This window comes from Calliphora vicina, chromosome 4 (genome assembly GCF_958450345.1).
Source record: "Calliphora vicina chromosome 4, idCalVici1.1, whole genome shotgun sequence".
Lineage (NCBI taxonomy): Eukaryota > Metazoa > Arthropoda > Insecta > Diptera > Calliphoridae > Calliphora > Calliphora vicina.
The window spans coordinates 13,099,429-13,113,953 of NC_088783.1; positions in this window are offsets into that span (position 1 = coordinate 13,099,429).

The following is a 14,525-nucleotide window of genomic DNA, read 5'->3' on the forward strand; positions in this document are numbered from 1 at the left end:
ATACACATCAGCTAATGTTAGCATACATGATTATGCATGCTTGTGTCTCAGTGGATGTAAGAGCAAATAAGACAACAACTGAACAAAAAAAACCTTGAAATTCTTTTTAACGCACGTACTAAACTTCTTTACTTTAATGTTGTTGTTGTTTTTAGTGCATTTGATACTTTTGCCAACCAACAAAAGCACAACAATAACAAAACTACTAAAAATAAATAAAGCAGCAACAAAAGCAAGCAACAATAACAAACTAACTAAAATAATGTTCAAACACATACCCACGCTCACTACTAATGCTCAGCCATATTCTCCCACTCACCTCCACCCCTTTTCTCACACTCTCTAAGCAAAGAAACGACACCCACTCAGGCACTTTCGTTTTAAACGAAATAATGCATTAAACTACTTACAAAGGTTTGTTGTTTGTGTGAGTGTTTTAAAGAGTGTAGGTGAGAATGAGAATTAGTGCATAAGTTTACATGGGTATTAGTTTGTATATGTGTGCTTTTATCACACACAATCTTGACAATAACTGCAAGTTTTTCCTTTTTCTTTTATTATTATTATTGTTGTTGTGTTATACACTTATTTAGTAGCCTTGTACTCTATTTTAACTGTTTTTTTATACACAAAACAACAACAACCATAAGAAAAAGAAAAATGGAGTATTAAGTAGGAAAAAAACGTGTCCCTTTGTTAGAACGACTAAGCGGAGAGTAAAAAACAAATAAACAAAATATTGTGTTTATTTATACATAAGCATGTTTCGGCAGGCTTTAAGCAAATACAAGTGCTTAAAACAATGAAGGTTAGCGGGTATTTGACATAGAAAAAAGGAAAGAACTTAGCAAATACAAAAGGAAATTGTAACTTAAGCTTTGTGCTCAAAGATTTAGGGGGTTAGATGGCCGTAGGTGTGAAATTAGCTAAAAATAACAAATTTAATGATACTAATTAACAAAGTTTGAGGATAATTTTTAGCTAATTTTTTGTCCAATAACACTGTGCTAGTTGAAAAAACTGTCAAGCGGGGCACCCAGCGGCTTAAACTAATTCGGGTACGCTGAATTCAGTGATGCTAACCGTTTTTTTTAGGTTAGCTCGTATTTTCGAGATATACCGTTATTTCGAAAATGGAGAGGTTGCGCAACATATATTCGCGTAACTCTAAAACGGTTTATTTTATTGAACAAACTGAAAAAACCGAAATTCCGCAACAAAATTACCTTTAAGATGTTTTTAATCTTCGCAGTTATTTTACAAATATAAATATTTTTTTAGAAAATTTTCGAAATTTTTGGTTTTTAAAACGGCATTAAAAATTGGAATATGCGTATACACTCTTAATTTTTAAATTCAAATGCATATAACTTTGGGGTCAGTCACGATTTGTAAACAATTATTTTTTTGTTTGACATATACAGTCCAATAAAAAAAAAAAGGAGCAAATCGGGAAATATTTGGACCCGCTGTTATCAAAAAACTGGGTTATGGTGGGTAAAAATATTGATAATTTAATTTTCAAATGCGAATATCTCCTAAGCTGTAAGAGATAGTTGATATCCACGACGAGGTTTTTTGTAGTGCTCGATGAGAGTAAGCTTTTTGAAATCGGAACACAAACGAAGAAATAGGGTTCCTACTTTGGGAACCCCTGGCCGCACCTCTGGACCCCTCTACAACACTTCTTCTTTGCGCGTGTCAAATTTCTTTCAAATCGGACAAAGGGTTTAGATTTATTTCCTCTTTTTTTCTCTACCACTGTGCACTGCACGATGTAGCTACTTACAACGAGTTATGTATTTTAATAAAATATTAGGGGATATTTGTATAATTTTTTGTGAATAAAATGAAAAGTTGTGGACAGATTTTATTTATTTAGAGCTTGTTTTATTTGGATGTGTAAAATTAAGAGCGTATATGCATTTGTCAATTTTTAATGCCGTTTTAAAAACCAAAAACTTCTAAATTTTTCTAAAAAATTATTTTTTTTGCCAAAAAAAAATTATATTTCTAAAACGACTGCGAATATTATAAACATGTTAAGATTAGCTTGAAGGTAATTTCGTTGGGGAATTTCGGTTTTTTCAGTTTATTCAATAAACTAAATCGTTTTTGAGTTACGAGAATATATGTTGTGCAATCTTCTCCATTTTCGAAATAACGGTATATCTCGAAAATACGAGCTAACCTAAAAAACGGTTAGCACCACTGAATTCAACGTACCCGAATTAGTTTAAGCCGCTGGGTGCCCCTCTTGACAAAAAAAAAAGTGTCAATTTCGTGCATAGTGTAATTATATATAGATATATAATAAAATTTTGAATTAAATTAGATTCCTTCTATTAGAATTGTGTAATATCTGTGTAATAAAAATAAACAATGTAGTTTGGTCGTGTTCTTTTCTAATAATGTTACCCTAAAACCCTGAATATATGCTACATGTTTCACCCTCAATTTTATCAAAGGGTTAGAAATGCACCACTTTTTATGTAAGCAAAAAAAAACTATACTTTTTTAATATTTAGAAGCTACATAAAAGAAAATTGCATAAATGGTAATGATTTTGTTCTATTGTGATCGTTAAAAATGCAACACATTATGAGGGTATGGGTAACATTTAATAAATGGTACACAATATATAGGCAACATTTTGTGTCAGAAAAGAAAACACCATAAGACCGCTCGCAAACTTCGAAGAATTTTCAATCGAGAAAGTGCACCTAATGGCATCGTTCTCAACAACTTCAAATTTCACGAAGCACTACTTAGCGAAAGTCTACAAGTCTTCGTGAATATACAAAATTTTCGAATTTGGGGCTCATAAAATCCTCATACAATCCATGAGAAACAAATGTACCCACAACGAGCAACTGTCTGGTGCATATTTTGTTTGATTAACAGATAACTTCATGAGTTTTTCTCCAGTTTTAATTTCATTAAAATCGGATCGGCAGTTGTTGAGCAATTTAAGGTTAAAGTTGAACTTTTAATTTTTTATAGCATTTAGTATGAAAAAGCGGATTTTTTTATTTTTTGTATCAGCTTTACTTATAAAAAAGTTGTAAGCTGATAAAAACAAGTAAGGAAGTATGTTCAAGCTCGGCGATATAATACCCTACACTATAATTTATTTTCGTGAATTATTTTCGGAAGAGGGCATTATATGGGAGCTATGACTAATTATGGTCGTGTGATTTATGTCTATATGTAAGTTATTTGTGTTGAATTTTGAGTTTATACCAACATTTTTAAGAGATTTATGCTCGTTAAACTGATTTTCGGAAGTGGGTCTTATATGGGAGCTATGACTAATTATGGACCGATCGCCATGAAATTAGGTGACATTAATACAGTTTATATAAAGCTTATTTAGAGCAAAATTTGTGTAGATACGATAAAATATAAATTCGGGAGAACATTTGTATGGGTGCTAGGTGAAATAATGGACCGATTTCAGTCACTTTCAATAGGCTTTGTTCTCGGACCAAACAAAAGGTATGTACCAAATTTTATTGGAATATCTTGTACTTCGAGCCAGTCATATGAAAAGGTAAAATAAAAATAGAAAAAAAATTGGGAGTAATTTCATTCAAATGAAAAAAGTGTTCAACAAACAGGTGAAAACAGGTCAACAAGTATATATGGGCTTAAAGAGGACACTTTGGCCTTTCTCCTGGTAGTAAAATTTGTTTAACCCCTTTGGACCCTAAGCACTTTTATTCCACTGAAATTCAAATTTGACTAAATTATAGTACCTGTGAAAAATTTTAATAACACAGCAGGTGTAAATGGTACAGTAACAAATCATACCAGTTCTTAAAGACTATTATCTTACCAACATAGCAAAAAAAAACCATCCAAGTGTCGAAAATAGTTTGCGAGTAATGATAATTTACTTCTGATCAAATTTTTAAAAATTACATTTTTTATAAAATGACATAAAATATTTGACTTCAACATCATGCCACACACACACTTGAGAATATTTTTATCTAATTTTGTGGCTACCTTAGTTTCAATGTGTTTACTATTGAATGGTATTCAAATTTTTAAAATCGGAGTTAAGACCCATCTCTGTGAAAAAGTCATGGAAAATTTCATGAAAAGAGTAATAACCTGTCATTAGAGCCGTTGGGCCTATTTATTCCACACTTAATCGGGACATGTCTTCTTTACAATACAATAAAAAATCACAATGATCTTCAAAAAAACGTGTTTTTATTCTTATTCTTACTGAGACAACCTTTATGTCTCATTTCTTCAAAATTTTTTTTATTTAAACAAACGAGCTTCAGTTTAGTTAGTTAGTTAGTTAGTTAGTTAGTTAGTTAGTTAGTTAGTTAGTTAGTTAGTTAGTTAGTTAGTTAGTTAGTTAGTTAGTTAGAACTCGAGTGCGAGTGATTTGCTGCAATAATTGCATTATTTAAGTACTAAGCATTATATCTTAAGATTTTTTAACTTCTTTTAGACTTCTATGAAGAATTTAAAAAAAAAACCATTGAGTCTAACTCTATGAAAACCACTTCATGCGGTTTTTTGTTTGTTACCTCTTATATATGGGATTGTTGTTAACAAGGCTATAACTGAGCCAAACAATAGATGATATACAAACATCGAAGGAAAATTAATGTTCGACATTTTTTGGCATCAATCTCATAGAATGTACGTAGATACATATAACTCAAAGAAAAGAGAAGAGAATTAAAAGAGAGAGAAAAAACGTAAGTGTAAAAAAATTATTTACGACAATTGCCTGAAACGTTTCTAGCACATGGATGTGGATGGATGTGGTTTAGTTTCCTTTCCTTTAGTGTTGTGTGGTGCTGCTGTGGTATGGTGTGTGTTGATAATGAAGATGTCTTCATGTTGTTTGCCACAAAGAAAACACTTGTAGTTGTAAATTTTGTGTAAGCTGCTTAATAGTGCCACATGCAATAAACTAACACTTTGAAACGAAGAATCAAGGGAGTGCAAACAAGCAAAAAAACGATGCACTTAACAACTACATACAGCTTTCTTTAGTTATGCACACTTTTACACGTACTCTACATGTGTAAAAGTAGCTGCCTGGTAAATTTTTGGAAAATAATTTTTGTTTTTTAAGAAAAGCTTTCTTTTATTGTGCTTGTTTCCTCAGGCAGTGTTCAGTATTAGTAATAATCAATAAATTTAGTTTTGGGCTTCAAGATAAAGATATTTTTCTTTTTTCAATTCTACTTATTGTTGTACATCTTGCACTCTATGATAGTCTAAATTTGAGCATATTTTCGTTTTGTTATTGTAATTGCTGAAAAGATGCCTGTGTAATACCTTACAGAGATTGAAAGGAATGCCATTATCACTTAAAACTTGTACAAAGTGTTTTTGTGGATTTCATTGACTTTGTACAAATTCTGATTTGATTCTCTTAAATATCTGTTCTTCAACATTGAAATCTATACATTTTTTATTAAAAGTTTCAACACTTCCAAGTATTCATGAATAGTTTGAATATTCATTTGATTGAAATGAAACCAATACAAATACATAAAGTAAATATGTGTACACCTACATAGATTCATACATTTTCATTGAAATATGAATGTAGATTGTTGTATGTCAATGAATTTATTATCAGTATTTCATACATAGAAATGGTTTTACTAGGAATTTTTTATTTATTTGCTAATTGAACACAAATTCTTTGAAAGTTAATAAAAAGTTTTCAAGGTTGTTCTCCTACTCATTTAAGGCAAAATGCAAGAAAGAAAGTCATATAATAACAATTTAGAAACAAAAATTATTCGTGGCGTACATAATAGATAGAATAGAAACGTATCAACTATTTTTGTCTTAAATCTATTTACATAATTGCATGGAAATCACAGAACTATTTTATAAGCATTGATTTTTTAAATAATTACACTGTGCTAGTTGAAAAAACTGTCAAGCGGGGCACCCAGCGGCTTAAACTAATTCGGGTACGCTGAATTCAGTGATGCTAACCGTTTTTTTAGGTTAGATCGTATTTTCGAGATATACCGTTATTTCGAAAATGGAGAGGTTGCGCAACATATATTCGCGTAACTCAAAAACGGTTTATTTTATTGAACAAACTGAAAAAACCGAAATTCCGCAACAAAATTACCTTTAAGCAAATCTTGGCATGTTTTTAATCTTCGCAGTTATTTTACAAATATACATTTTTTTTAGAAAATTTTCGAAATTTTTGGTTTATAAAACGGCATTAAAAAATGGAAAATGCGTATACGCTCTTAATTTTTAAATTCAAATGCATATAACATTGGAGTCAGTCACGATTTGTAAACAATTATTTTTTTGTTTGACATATACATTTGTAGTTAGTCCAATAAAAAAAAGGAGCAAATCGGGAAATATTTGGAACCGCTGTTATAAAAAAACTGGAGTATGGTGGGTAAAAATGTTGCTAATTTAATTTTCAAATGCGAATATCTCCTAAGCTGTAAGAGATAGTTTTTGTAGTGCTCAATGAGGAGATACTATATGTGTAAGCTTTTTGAAATCGGAACACGAAGAAATAGGATCGTTTTAAAAATTGATCATACCCGAGTCCTACTTTGGGGACCCCTGGCCACACCTCTGGTGGACTTATGCGGTCTAAATTCAAACCTTAAACTCAACAACACTTCTTCTTTGCGCGTGTCAAATTTCTTTCAAATCGGACTAAGGGTTTAGATTTATTTCCTCTTTTTTTCTCTACCACTGTGCACTGCACGATGTAGCTACTTACTACGAGTTATGTATTTTGATAAAATATTAGGGGATATTTGTATAATTTTTTGTGAATAAAATGAAAAGTTGTGGACAGATTTTATTTATTTAGAGCTAGTTTTATTTGGAACTTGTTATATATTAATCATACGCTGTGATTATTTATTAAATTTTCTCCCAAAAATATGCTACATATTTACTACTCAATAACTAGTGCCGAAAGTAAGCGTATACTTAATAATTGCAATTAAATAATAATCATACGTATAAAGTATCATTATTACTGCACTGAAAAGTATGCTTTTAATAAAAAATTATAACAGTTGCTTAAAGCGTATGTATACAAAACAAAGAGAAACCTTTGATTTTGCATACATATAAGAATATTTCATCGCTGACTGAATGGAAATTTTTACAAAAACTTTAAATATTATTAAACGTTAAAGATTTTTTCTTAATCATTTCAAAATTAATTTAAATTCAAAGTATTTTTTTAATAACTTTAAGGCTTGAATTAAAGTTATCCAAAAAAAAATAATAAAAAATTATCTATTAAATGTCATGAATTTTAATCAATTATATAAAAAGGTCTGCATATTTTAGACATTTCTAACAAAACTATAGCATGAAAAATAACTTAAATTCACACGCACACACATTTATTCTCAAAATTATAACAACAATGGCATAGAATTCAACAAAACAACCACAAGAAACAGAATTAATACAGTGGTAAATACTCAGACAAACCAAGTGTGTAAAGAATAAATAAAAAACCAGAAGAAGCATGTGTTGTTTAACAACTCTAAAGTAGTACAAGTATAAATGGCACTCTCGAACTCAGCTATAAACTTACGCCGAAATACAAAACAACATAAAAAGACCACAACAACTACAAGAAGTTAACTTTATGCTAAGGAAATAAAAGAAGTATGATACATACACTTAAATACCAATAGAAATACACAAACAAAACAACTCTCACACACATACCAATGCACGCAAGGAATGTGAAATTTGTGTTAAAGGAATCTTTTTACTAACCAGACAATGGCAAACAAAACGCGCATTGTTAAAGACTGTATGTGTATCGTTTGTATAGAGGAATGTGTAAGTGTATGCGTGTTAAAGACACTCAGTCAGTTCGCTCCAACAGGAACAGAGTAGGAGTTTATTTGTATAAATGGTCATTGTATTTCATAACCGTAACAATAGCAGACTTCATACACAACTCAGACGCACGCACATTGTATTGTATTTTAGCAGAGTTTCAAAATAACTTGCCCAAAAATTCAACTATTTGAAATGATCACTTATTTTTGGAGATAAACCGTAAATCACTTCAAAAATCGCAAAAGACTTAAAAAAATATTACTTTTTTACCTTTTTTCCCCCTGTTCAGGTCCATAGGTAGCAAACTGTTCAAAATTCAAGGAAATAATCAATTAAAATGTACGTAAGATCTCAATAAACAACTTTCTAAATTATATGAACTTCCCAGGAATGATTTTTAACACCGTTTAGGTAGGTCAATAAAAGTTAGTTAGAAAAAACTAAAGGAATTATGTGTTTTGGGCCATAGACTATTAAATGATTATAAACTAAAGCATATTTTTAGGCAGCTTTAAATTTTTTTATTTATTTCGAATTTTTTAAAGTTTTTGGCGATTTTGATCTTGAAGATCAATTTTATTTCTTCTTTATGATAAGGGGTACAACTTTGCCTCAGAGAGTAAATAAAAATTCCAAACAGTTTGCAAGATATGAGCCTGAGAAAACGATCACTTTTTTGCAAAAATTACACAGAGGCATAAAATCTTTGGGGGACCGTAAAAAAAATGCATGGCTTTGGGTAAAACTGGGAGACACGGGTCTTTTTTTGGTCTTTTATCACGTAGTGATGTCCGTATATGGTTATTTTTCCATGACTCAAAAAATTACACACAGTGTTATTCAACTTAAAAATAAAAGTTCGCATAATACTCTTAAGAAGGAGATTTAAATAGCCGCCATAAAATAAAACTCATTTGAGGAGTTTTATTTTTTCCGTCATAAAATAATAAGGAATTTAATTTTTCCCTTCAGAAAATAAAACTCTTTTCATTTATTTTCTATTTTTTTCAGTAGCATTCTTTATTGAGTCTATCTGATATAATGTTTGTAGTAATTTATTTTTTTTAAGGAAAAAAACAACAACAATTTGATAATAGGAATCAAACAATAACAATTTAAAATCGCACTTGATTTTATTTTAATGACAATTTATTCAAGGGGATTTACAAATTGTAATGATCTGACCATCGGCAAGCTTTATGTGTTAATTTCCATAAAATGAGTTTTATTTTATAACGGAAAACACAAAACTCCTCAATTGAGTTTTTTTTTCTGACGCGAAAAATAAAACTCCTCAACTGAGTTTTGTTTTTGAAGGAAGAAAAAACTCTTCAGTTGATTTTTTTTTTCTGAAGGGAAAAATAAAACTCCTCAATTGAGTTTTTTTCTGACGGGAAAAATAAAACTCCTCCATTGAGTTTTAATTTCTGACGGGAAAAATAAAACTACTCAAATGAGTTTCATTTTATGACGGAAAAATAAAACTCCTCAATTGAGTTTTTTTCTGACGGGAAAAATAAAACTCCTCAAATGAGTTATATTTTCTGACGGGAAAAATAAAACTCCTCAAATGATTTTTTTTGTTTTGGCTGCTATTTAAAACTCTTTTTGTAAGACTTGCATGCAAACTTTTATTTTTATGTTGAATAATAACTGTTTCAAATGGATTTTTATTTTTAAAGTCTCAAAAAAACTGTTATAAAATATCTTTTTTGATATCACTTATGTGATTTGGTATGAAATTGAAAGACTTTTAAAAATGCATCCATTACGATAACCCAAATCGTAAGAGATCGTATGTGAAGCCCGACCTACCAGCCGATTCGATATCAATGCCAAATATCCATGGCGCTATGGTAATACTCTGTATTTGGTAGGACCAAAAGGGTCCTATCTATTATGAACTGCTGAAATATGGACAGACCATCACAGGAAACCTGTACTACATGCAACTGATTCATTTGAAGCGAGTATTGGCTGAAAAACGCCCTGAATGTGCGGCCAGATATGAAACCTTAATATTACCCCATCCGACTACTATTGGTTTCAATTGATGTTGAACACTCTCACTGGGATACACTTCACTTTGGAATACAGATAGATAGGAATAGGTCAAAGCTAACAATGGCCACTATTTTGTATAAATATATATTGTAATATAAGCAAGTTAAAAATAACTGGACCACTTGTTTTCGGCATCTACTACCTACTTTTACTAATCTTTTGTTTTTTGTTTCTTTGCAAAGAATTTCAAAAGAAATATTCAGCAAAATTAAATTGTTTATACTAAGGAAAATAGTTAAAGCTACACCATCAATTATAGTATTTGACAAATTTCGTCCAAAAAAATATTTGTTTTGATTACTACTTATGTATATATATTAGAGGTAATTTCAAAAATTTGATTTGCGAGTATCATGATTTTTCTGAAGGTTTTTGCGCCCCTTTTGTGGGTTTGTGGAACTAGTTATAACGATTCAAAAACCATCAATTGTATTAATTTTTGATGCAGAATCCATTGGTGAAATCAGATTTGCAATATAATCAACCGTTTTTGCTCTACAGAAAAATGTGCGCAAAATCCGCGTCTTAAGGTGCGTTGAACCAACACAAGGAGTGAAAATTTTCCAAAAAAAAGGACGCCATTATTTTTATTTACGCAAAAACCTTCAGAAAAATTATGACACCCGAAAAACAAATGAAGTGACCTGGTCACAAACGAACTCTAATATACATACTTTGCCCAAGTATCTATACTTATTCTCTGCACTATTTTATAGTAAAACAATTTCAGATTTTATCTCTATAACTTTGTATACATTTAAGCATAAATATTTACTAACAATATCGTAGTTAACACAGGAAAATATTCTTTTATCTGCGTTTGTTTCTTCTCTTCTTTAAGTGGATTAAAGTGTTAAAAAGCTTAATAAATTCATATAGCTCTGTCTGTCATTGTGTACCCGTATTGTTTGCTATTGTTTATAATATTTTATTATGCTTTTTTAATTCAATTGTTTGCAAAAAGAAAATTTTCTTTAATCACCGGTTTAACACAAATAATTTTATTGTGTTTTTATATATTTTGTATCGTTTTGAAAAAAACCTGTATAATCATTTTAATTATTTGTATCGCTTTAGAGTTTCTTTGTAAGCTTTTTTATAGAGAATCAAAATATTTATGTTACAAATCAATTTACTGGTATTGCAATTCAAAGTATTTGCATTTTTTTTTTTCTTTGCAAATATTGTGTAAAATAGTTTGTTTACTATGCACTGTGGGCCAGGATTTCGATGTTTTAAGATTATTAATTAGTGGCCTCTAAAATGTCTTAAGAATGATAGCTTTGCCTTATTATACTGATAATCTATTACATCATAAATGCCAAGAACGCATCAAGCAAATTTCCGAATCTCTGTTCTCAATTGAAGCGTATCCCAGAAAGAGCGTTCTGCATCGATCAAAATATAAGGCGAATGAGGCAAAACTTCCCAACCACTTCATTCTAAATACTTTTTAACAGGTATTGCTACATGTGACCGATAGTTGTCATGACGGAATATTACAGTTTCATGTCTGGCCGCATATTCTAGGTGTTTTTCGGCCAATGCTCCATTCATACGAATCAGTTGCATTCGGTCTGGCCTGATTTCTGTCAAGTGAGAACAATTGGCAGATATCAAAAGATACACCATCTATTGTAAATCCAGCATTTTAAGTCAATTCTTTATCAAGTTCAACTCTATATTCAATCGTGCATATTTTTATATTTGAATTATAGATTCGTAGTTCCTTATCTAATTAAACTTTTGTCTCAACCTTTTTTGAGCTTCAATCGTGATTCTTTATCTAGTACAATTCAAGCTTCAATCGCGTATTATTTATAGTTTAATTCTAGCTTCAATCGTGGTACTTTTCATATTCGATTTCTAGCTTCAATAGTGGTTTTTATTAATTGAATTTTAGCTTCACTCGTGTTACTTTTAATAGTTCAATTCTATCTACAATCATGGTTCTTTTTATAGTTCAATTCCGGCTTCAAGTGTGGTACTTTTTAAATTACAATCATAGTTCTTTATCTAGTTAAATTCTAGCTCCCATCATGGTTCTTCATCTAGATGAATTCTCGCTTCAATAGTGGTTCTTTATCTAGTTGAATTCTAGCTTCAAGCGCGGTTCCTTATCTAATTCAATTACAGCTTCAATAGTGGTTCTTTATCTAATTCAATTCTAGCTTCAATCGTACTTCATTTTATATTAGATACTAGCTTCAATCGTGCTTCTTTATCTAGTTGAATTCTCGCTTCAATAGTGGTTCTTTATCTAATTGAATTCTAGCTTCAATCGTGGTTCTTTTTATATTCAATTCTCACTTCAATCATGGTTCTTTATCTAGTTGAATTCTAGCTTCAATCGTGGCACTTTATCTAGTTGAATTCTGGCTTCAATCGTGGTTCTTTATCTAATTGAATTCTAGCTTCAAGCGTGGTTTTTTATCTAGTTGAATTCTAGTTTCAATGGTGCTCTTTATCTAATTGAATTCTAGTTTTAATGGTGCTCTTTATCTAATTGAATTCTAGCTTCAATCGTGGTTCTTTTTATATTCAATTCTAGCTTCAATCTTGGTTCTTTATCTAGTTCAATTCCAGCTTCAATCATGGTTCTTTGTCTAATTCATTTCCAGCTTCAATCGTACTTAATTTTATATTAGATACTAGCTTCAATCGTGCTTCTTTATCTAGTTGAATTCTAGCTTCAATTGTGGCTCTTTATCTATTTCAATTTTAGCTTCAATCGTGGTTCTTTATCTAGTTCAAATCCAGCTTCAATCGTTGATCTTTATCTAGTTCAATTCCAGCTTCAATCGTGGTTCTTTATCTAGTTCAATTCCAGCTTCAATCGTGGTTCTTTATCTAATTGAATTCCAGCTTCAATCGTGGTTCTTTATCTAGTTCAATTCCAGCTTCAATTATTGTTCTTTATCTAGTTCAATTCCGGCTTCAATCGTGGTTCTTTATCTAGTTCAAATCCAGCTTCAATCGTTGTTTTTATCTAGTTCAATTCCAGCTTCAATCGTGGTTCTTTATCTAGCTCAATTCCAGCTTCAATTATTGTTCTTTATCTAGCTCAATTCCGGCTTCAATCGTGGTTCTTTATCTAGTTCAAATCCAGCTTCAATTATTGTTCTTTATCTAGTTCAATTCCAGCTTCAATCGTGGTTCTTTATCTAGTTCAATTCCAGCTTCAATCATTGATCTTTATCTAGTTCAATTCCAGCTTCAATCGTGGTTCTTTATCTAGTTCAAATCCAGCTTCAATCGTTGTTTTTATCTAGTTCAATTCCAGCTTCAATCGTGGTTCTTTATCTAGCTCAATTCCAGCTTCAATTATTGTTCTTTATCTAGCTCAATTCCGGCTTCAATCGTGGTTCTTTATCTAGTTCAAATCCAGCTTCAATTATTGTTCTTTATCTAGTTCAATTCCAGCTTCAATCGTGGTTCTTTATCTAGTTCAATTCCAGCTTCAATCATTGATCTTTATCTAGTTCAATTCCAGCTTCAATCGTGGTTCTTTATCTAGTTCAAATCCAGCTTCAATCGTTGTTTTTATCTAGTTCAATTCCAGCTTCAATCGTGGTTCTTTATCTAGTTCAATTCCAGCTTCAATTATTGTTCTTTATCTAGTTCAATTCCGGCTTCAATCGTGGTTCTTTATCTAGTTCAAATCCAGCTTCAATTATTGTTCTTTATCTAGTTCAATTCCAGCTTCAATCGTGGTTCTTTATCTAGTTCAATTCCAGCTTCAATCATTGATCTTTATCTAGTTCAATTCCAGCTTCAATCGTGGTTCTTTATCTAGTTCAAATCCAGCTTCAATCGTTGTTTTTATCTAGTTCAATTCCAGCTTCAATCGTGGTTCTTTATCTAGTTCAATTCCAGCTTCAATTATTGTTCTTTATCTAGTTCAATTCCGGCTTCAATCGTGGTTCTTTATCTAGTTCAAATCCAGCTTCAATTATTGTTCTTTATCTAGTTCAATTCCAGCTTCAATCGTGGTTCTTTATCTAATTGAATTCCAGCTTCAATCGTGGTTCTTTATCTAGTTCAATTCCAGCTTCAATCGTTGTTTTTATCTAGTTCAATTCCAGCTTCAATCGTGGTTCTTTATCTAGTTCAATTCCAGCTTCAATCGTACTTCATTTTATATTAGATACTAGCTTCAATCGTGACTCTTTATCTAGTTGAATTCTAGCTTCAATCGTGGTTTTGTATCTAGTTGAATTCTAGCTTCAATCGTGGCTTTGTATCTAGTTGAATTCTAGTTTCAATTGTGGTTTTTTATCTAGTTCAATTCAAGCTTGAATCTTGGGTCTTTATGAAGTTCAATTGTAGATTCAATCGTGGTTCTTTATCTAATTCAATTCTGGCTTCAATCGTGGTTCTTTATGAAGTTCAATTGTAGATTCAATCGTGGTTCTTTATCTAATTTAATTCTGGCTTCAATCGTGGTTCTTTATCTAATTCAATTCTGGCTTCAATCGTGGTTCTTTATGAAGTTCAATTGTAGATTCAATCGTGGTTCTTTATCTAATTTAATTCTGGCTTCAATCGTGGTTCTTTATCTAATTCAATTCTGGCTTCAATCGTGCATCATTTAATATCTGAATACTAGTTTC